This window comes from Pinus tabuliformis, chromosome 5_2 (genome assembly GCF_031772625.1).
Source record: "Pinus tabuliformis cultivar Carrire ecotype Pingquan chromosome 5_2, CPIR1, whole genome shotgun sequence".
Classification (NCBI taxonomy): Eukaryota; Viridiplantae; Streptophyta; class Pinopsida; order Pinales; family Pinaceae; genus Pinus; species Pinus tabuliformis.
The window spans coordinates 141651148-141657955 of record NC_142306.1 but is presented as its reverse complement, the minus strand read 5'-3'; the positions used below and the strand labels follow the sequence as shown (position 1 = coordinate 141657955).

General features: G+C 33.1%; 1 pseudogene; it reads left to right on the top strand.

Annotated features, from left to right (window-relative positions):
• Positions 1 to 2249: 2249 nt before the first annotated feature.
• The window catches only part of LOC149157906 (pathogen-related protein pseudogene), a 44701-nt pseudogene continuing 40142 nt past the window's right edge, over positions 2250 to 6808 (top strand).

Here is a 6808-nt window from a genome sequence, read left to right as displayed (position 1 = left end):
TAATTATGATTTAATGACAAATTTATAATATATTTAATTTTTTTGCCTTTACAATCAGTATGTGTTATGTAATAAAATTTAAAACTTGTTATCAATATTAATTACAAATGTATGGTTCAATGATAATTTTGAAAAACAAAGGATAAACATGAAGTCAATTCAATGATATAAATCATTTTCCTTCACATTAACATATTTTATTTCTGGATGGATACAATGATATAGATTATTTTTCTTCACAATGACATATTTTATTTATGGATGGATATCTAACGTGTTGATTCATCCATGATTTATCCATATCTTTTTCTTCATATTCAATGAGGTCATTTTTCATTTTTCATATTTATATTGCAAATGTATGATTCAATGATAATTTCATTTCCTTTGTTTTTTTTGCCTTTACAATTCGTCATGTGTTATATATGTGTATACATTGTAATAAATTTGGAAACTTGTTAACAATATTAATTACAAATGTGTGGTTGAATGATCATTTTGAAAAACAAGCAATAAACATCAAGTTAATTCAATGATATAGACAATTTTTCTTCACATTGACATATTTTATTCCTGGGTAGATATCTAACGTGTTGATCCATATCTTTTTCTTCATGTTCAATGAGGTCATTTTTTTTATATTCATATATTTCATTTATATAAAGATATATATCATGTTAAATCATAGTTGGTAACTCTAAATGTGTCATATACCCTAGATATTTACTATTTGTTATTATTTGAACACTTACTATGTGATTTTGGTATCTCTATCATTGTAATAAATATTTAATGTAAAAAATATATATTTAATTAATACTTGAACATAAATTTCTCAACAATTTACTAATCTCATTAAAACAATGGATAATTTGAAATAATGTTTCTTTATTTTCACAAAACTATGCTTATTATTTTCATTGGAATAAAAATTGCACTAGGCTTACTAAAATTTTCTAACATCTATGTTGTTGAGTTATAGATAACAAAATGGATGTTATCAACATTATACAATCTAAAATCGATATTATAACATTGATGATTGTATCTCTATTCATCCAATTTTCTACATCATTAAATCCTCATTCTTGTATTTTTCACAATGATTTTTCTCTTTCTCGATTTTATGTATCTTTATCTCACTCTTTCATTTTCTTCTTATTTTTTCAAGCAACATTGATATTAGTGTAATGATAAATTGAAAACCCCAGATGTTGAAAATGCTCGGTAGTTCTCTTTTAGTCTAGATTGAATATTAATTTCAAGATCAACAAGATGTACCATTTACAACATTAGTAATATTTTTTATAAGTGGTGAGAAATTTAAGAAAAATATGGAGAATATATAGTTTGAGTGGGCTTAATGGTTAAGAATACATATTACATTTTAAGAGCTCGTAAATTCAAATCTAAAGTGGGGTAGAGTATATATACCTCCCTAAATTTTAGGACAAAGTATATCCCTAAACATTAGAATAAGGTATAATATGTACATCTTTATTGATTCCTAAGGAAAGTGAAATCTAACAATATAATTTTGAGAAAATACCTACCAAGTTGCACAATTCAATTCAAACTTTTTTTTTCTACAAGTAGGAAAACTTATCATAACTCAGTTGTCAAACCAGCAATGAGGACAGCCGTAATTGGTTGTTATCCCATAATACAAGCTAACTCATTACTTTTATTCAAGGAAAATCATGCCAAATGGAACAACGAGCTTGGTCCGTAAGGGAGCAAGCTTTCACTCCTACCAAATTCTTATGGGTCTTGGACGGTTAACCTATTTCCTTAAGTCAGAGGAAGACAAGCTCTTAGCAAAGCAGAAACAGTTTTATAACACACTTCAAACCCAACCATTCGATTCAAACTGAAAAATATAATAAATATCTACCATATTTTTTTTAAAATACACTCAAAAATATACTTCAAAATGAGCCAAAACGTTTAGCTAGTATATTTGATATAGTCACATAGTGCGATTTAACCTACCCAATCATTAATTGCCTCGATTTGAACGTGTCCAACACTGATTTAATGAATTATGATTTTGATGACTTCACCATGATTCTGCATGGTAAAGGAAAAAGGAATTTACAAAAGGAATAGGGTGTAAAACGTGAGAGGACTGGCCGACAAACCTAACCTATTTCTGGTTCGTTGGGCTTATAAATCTTGGGTTGTGTCAATAATGGGAGCTCAAACATCCCCATCTCATCTTCTCTTATTTGACCAACCAACAAATCAGGATGTCTACTGCATCTCATGATGAAGTAGCAGCAACAATAGCAGCACAAGTTGAATTGGATCCTTATCGTCTTCATATGTATGGGGGGGCTGAGAAGCATATAGCATGGAGGCATGGAGCTCCACCCTCTTATGATCAGGTCAACAAGTTATTTGAAGAAGGCCAAACTAAGGTTTTCTTTTGTATTCTCATTCTAAATCTGTTTGTCTTCTACCATTTAGTTCCTGAGTTTGATATGATTTTAAAGATGTAGTAACCATTTAAATCCATATGTATAGGTATGGCCAAAAGTTTCCTTGGAAGAAAATGTCCAGAGGTTGGTCAAAGCATGGGAGATGGAGTTATCTCATAAGACAAACATACAAGATTTCAAATCAATTGACTCTTCCATCTTCTCTATAATTTCCCTCAACCAGAGTGGCATGTCTCTCCACTAGGCGTTCTCATGAACTCTCACTCATGTGGGAAAATTCCCTCAACGAGAATGGCATGTCTCTCCACGAGACTTTCTCTCTATAGGAACTCTCACCCAAATGGGCATTCCTTCAGCATGACAATCTAATAAAATATCACAAGATGTGGCATCAAGTATCCCTCAACATAATGGTAATAAGGGATCTCAACTACAAAAACATCATCTAAGCAAATCAAGAGAAAAACATGGCATCACTGCATCATTTACCTCCACTTTCGGGGATGTCCAAAAAATGAAAATCTCAATTGATGAAATGGACTATGCCATTGAATTTGTGGCATGAAATCATGTCAAATGACTATAAACTTTTCCCCTTTCTAACACCATCAAATTATGGACCCTCGGGAATCTTGAAGATTCCCTAAAAGATTCCTTCTTGAAGATGGCCGAAAAATCCGTTGCTCAGATGAATATTCTTAGCACACCATTGCACTCCCTTCGAAATTCTGTGAAAGATGACTATAAAGTCGGTATCATTTTGTCTCTGTCAAAAATTAGCCTCCAAGGGAATCTTTTAGATTCCTCAAGATTCCTTGTTGTTGGACACCTGAATTTTTGTTGCTCAAATGGGGAAACAGACCACGCAATTGGACTCCTGGAGAGAAAATGTACAAAAATGATTATCAACTTGTCAAATTCTGACGCTGGCACCACTCGCCCTCTAAGGGAATCTTTCTGGCATCTCCATGATACCCTAGCTCCTAGTTCTGTTGCATCTGGTTTGCTTGTGGTTCCACATGTACATGCTCCTATGTCTCTATTTGAATGGAAAAATGAGGGTTTAAGTAATGTTTTCGAGCGGAGCTTCCAAGCTCACTATCATGGCGTGTCAGTTGTGCGGCTAAGTATCACAGTGAGGTCGACGGTTCCAACCCCCCACCCCCCGACCACATATCAAACTTGGCATGTTTTTTTAACATATATTTTCAGCAGTTTATGATAATTAGGTTGGAAGTTACATAATGTAGTCATTGTTTGTGACTCAATCATGGGGTTTACAATATAACGCAGCAACAATTGGTAATGTTTAACTGTCGGTGTTTTATAGTATGGTGCATGGTAACATATGCGTTGATGGCGGTCAACATTGTCACAATATGGTAGTTCAACATATGTTGTAATTTGGTTAGGTGTTGTTCCGCCAGCAGACCGGGCGACTATTAAGTTGGGCGGTTCGACCCCCACAGGAACATATGTGGCATACTATTACGGTTGGTGGGTCTGCCACTGCATTAAATATAACATGGTGGTTATTTGTTGGCTCTAGGGTTGTGTGATGGGTTAGGTGGTAGGTCTGCGCACTTCAGCATTCTCCCTTTTATTACATAAACATATATTGACCATTGGGGTGGGCGGGCCTCACCCACACTTTTTTTTATTATTTGTTTTGATTTTTATGATAAACTAAACAAACAAAAAATTCGTCGATTTCAAGGGTCACTCGACAAATTAATGATTCAACAAATTCACCATTTTCGGTGGTTAGATTTCGTGCACCAGGATTCTGCCAAATTTTTTCCTTGTTAAGATTGTCACTTGGCCAAGTTTGACCAAAACTTTGACTAGCTATAACTTAAGCATACGAACTCGGATTTGAGTGTCGTTAACACCGTTGGAATAAGGGTGATGAGCACTACGATCTAGTCTTGATTGCACTTCAATATGAGGAGTTTGATTTTTTATCTTTTCCATAGCCACTGTTGAATTCTGAGTGTGTTTGGAGCCATCTAGATCAATGGGTAAAATAATTGAGCATAAAGGTAAGTTAATTCATGTTACAAAAATTATTAATGACCATAATTATGGTATAGTCATTAAAAATATAAGTCTAAAAGGGCTAGAAATAATTATAAATGAAAACCTCTTTCTAGAATACCAAGTGCAAAAGGATAAAAAATTAATGAAGGAAAATTAATAACAATTAGCAATAGAAAAGTTATTATTAGGGATGGGAACCAAAGGATAATAGCAAATAGGAATTTGAGACACTTAAGATCCTTTTTTGAAATTGTTATAGATTTCCATGGAGCAAAAGGCATATGTTAAGGTAGATCTAAAGTGAAATTGATATTGTATGGCTTATTGAAACTAGGGAGCATGGACAATCTAAGGTCTCTAATAAAAGGATCTCTTGTATGTTTCGTATAGAACAAGAAATCATATTTCCGAAGGATTAGAGGCATAGCTTTTTACATAAAAAGGAACATGTTTCCTAACATTAGGCTTCACAAAGAATACCCTTTCATTTAGTGCATGTGGATGGATATTTTCATGTATTACGCTAAGAAGATTTATATAGCAATATGTTATTGTTTCCTATTAATTTTATGTTTTATGATAAAAACTCTAGATAAACATTGTACTCACAATGACTTAGAACAATATATTTAGTCTAAGAAACGAAGGCATTATCCTCTTGTTAGGATACTTCAATACTATAAAACTTAATTAAGTTACCATTTTAAGGAAAGATTCCAAGCCTAGTCCTCTATGGCTAGATGAGGACTCTATGGCTAGATGAGGACCTTATTTTTCCTAGTGGATGCAAAAGAAACTATGAAGGCTTGATTGAGAATTTGTTTGGTACCTAGCTAATCAAACTCTATAGTTCTCAAGATCTAATAATTTGGCATGGTCCAATGAAGTGGTTAAACCCCAACCAAATTACTTGTATTCATAGGATTGGCAATAGTGTTATTGATTGTGTGATATTCGATATCCTTGTATACAAAAAAGTAGTAAACTTCAACATCTTAAATGACCATGAGCATGCCTCTTATCATGGACCTTTAACCCTATCTTTAAACTTTGTCATGCATAAAATCCTCACTGAAGACAATTTTGATAGTCAAAAGCACTTGATCTTCGATAAAGATAAAATTTATTTTTTTAATGGAATTAAATACCAAATTTAATCTCCTAAGAAATAAGGGTTATTGAAGAGCCTCTAATATAAATTTATGACAATACTCTCTACCTTCATTAGTATTTCTCTCTTAAGGTGATGTGTCAAAAGAAAAATAGAATAACCAATCCTTGGTATGATAAAGAGTGTAATATTGTTAAACAAGTATTTAGGGATGCTTCTAACTATTCCTTAAAATTCGATAACATAAATGGGTTTCTCACACACATTGTAGCATGATTTCTTTTTGATGCTAGAGGCCATCTAAAGCCTATTTGTTGATGTATTTTTGGTTCAAAGATGGATTGCAGTCAATTCTATTTTGGTTATGTTCACCCTTACATGCTATGTAAATGAGAACTTTTGCATATTTGTGTATAATTGGTTCGAGTTCATATGGATGCACATGAATGTATATGTTTTTCTTTAAAATATGAATATTTTATGTATTTTTGGTAAATTTGGTTCGATCACTGGTTCAATTCTGATAACATTGGTAGAGTGTGGCCTTTGGAGATTCACCATATGTCAAAGATATTGACTCGAATGATGGTGAACCAAGACTAGTCTGTTTACCATGCATTAGATGGACCGAAATTATGGTGACTAGTTGATGCTAATGGTGTACCATGTATCAGGAGTACCGACTAGGCTTATGGTGATGATACACCATAGGTTAGAGGTACTGACCAGAATTATGATAACTTGTTGATGTTATTGATTTACCATGTGTCGAAGTTATTGACTAGGATTATGGTAATTGGATGATACTGATGATGATGAATAGTTATAACCTTTTCTTAGAGAAATTTTGTCAGTGAGAGAACACCTAGATAGTCATTACAAATAAATGATTAATTATCTCAATCCTTCTCTTTATGAATCAACGACTCTTTAATTTAAACAAGGGACGATCTTGGACGTCTCATGCATGGGGTAGTGTGAGCCTAGGCAGATGGAGGGTGATGCATCAAAATTTAAAGACTAGATTAACGGCATGGAATATTGAATTATCCCAGCATGAATGTGAATTTCGGAATTAAATGCTACTATAGCAGACTATATCAATCTTAACTTTGTAATGGATCATTTTGTTTAGGAATCACATAAGGAGAGTTACTAAATTGAAGATCTTGAGTGGGCTGGTGGATGAAGTATAATGGAAATTTGGGGTTATAAA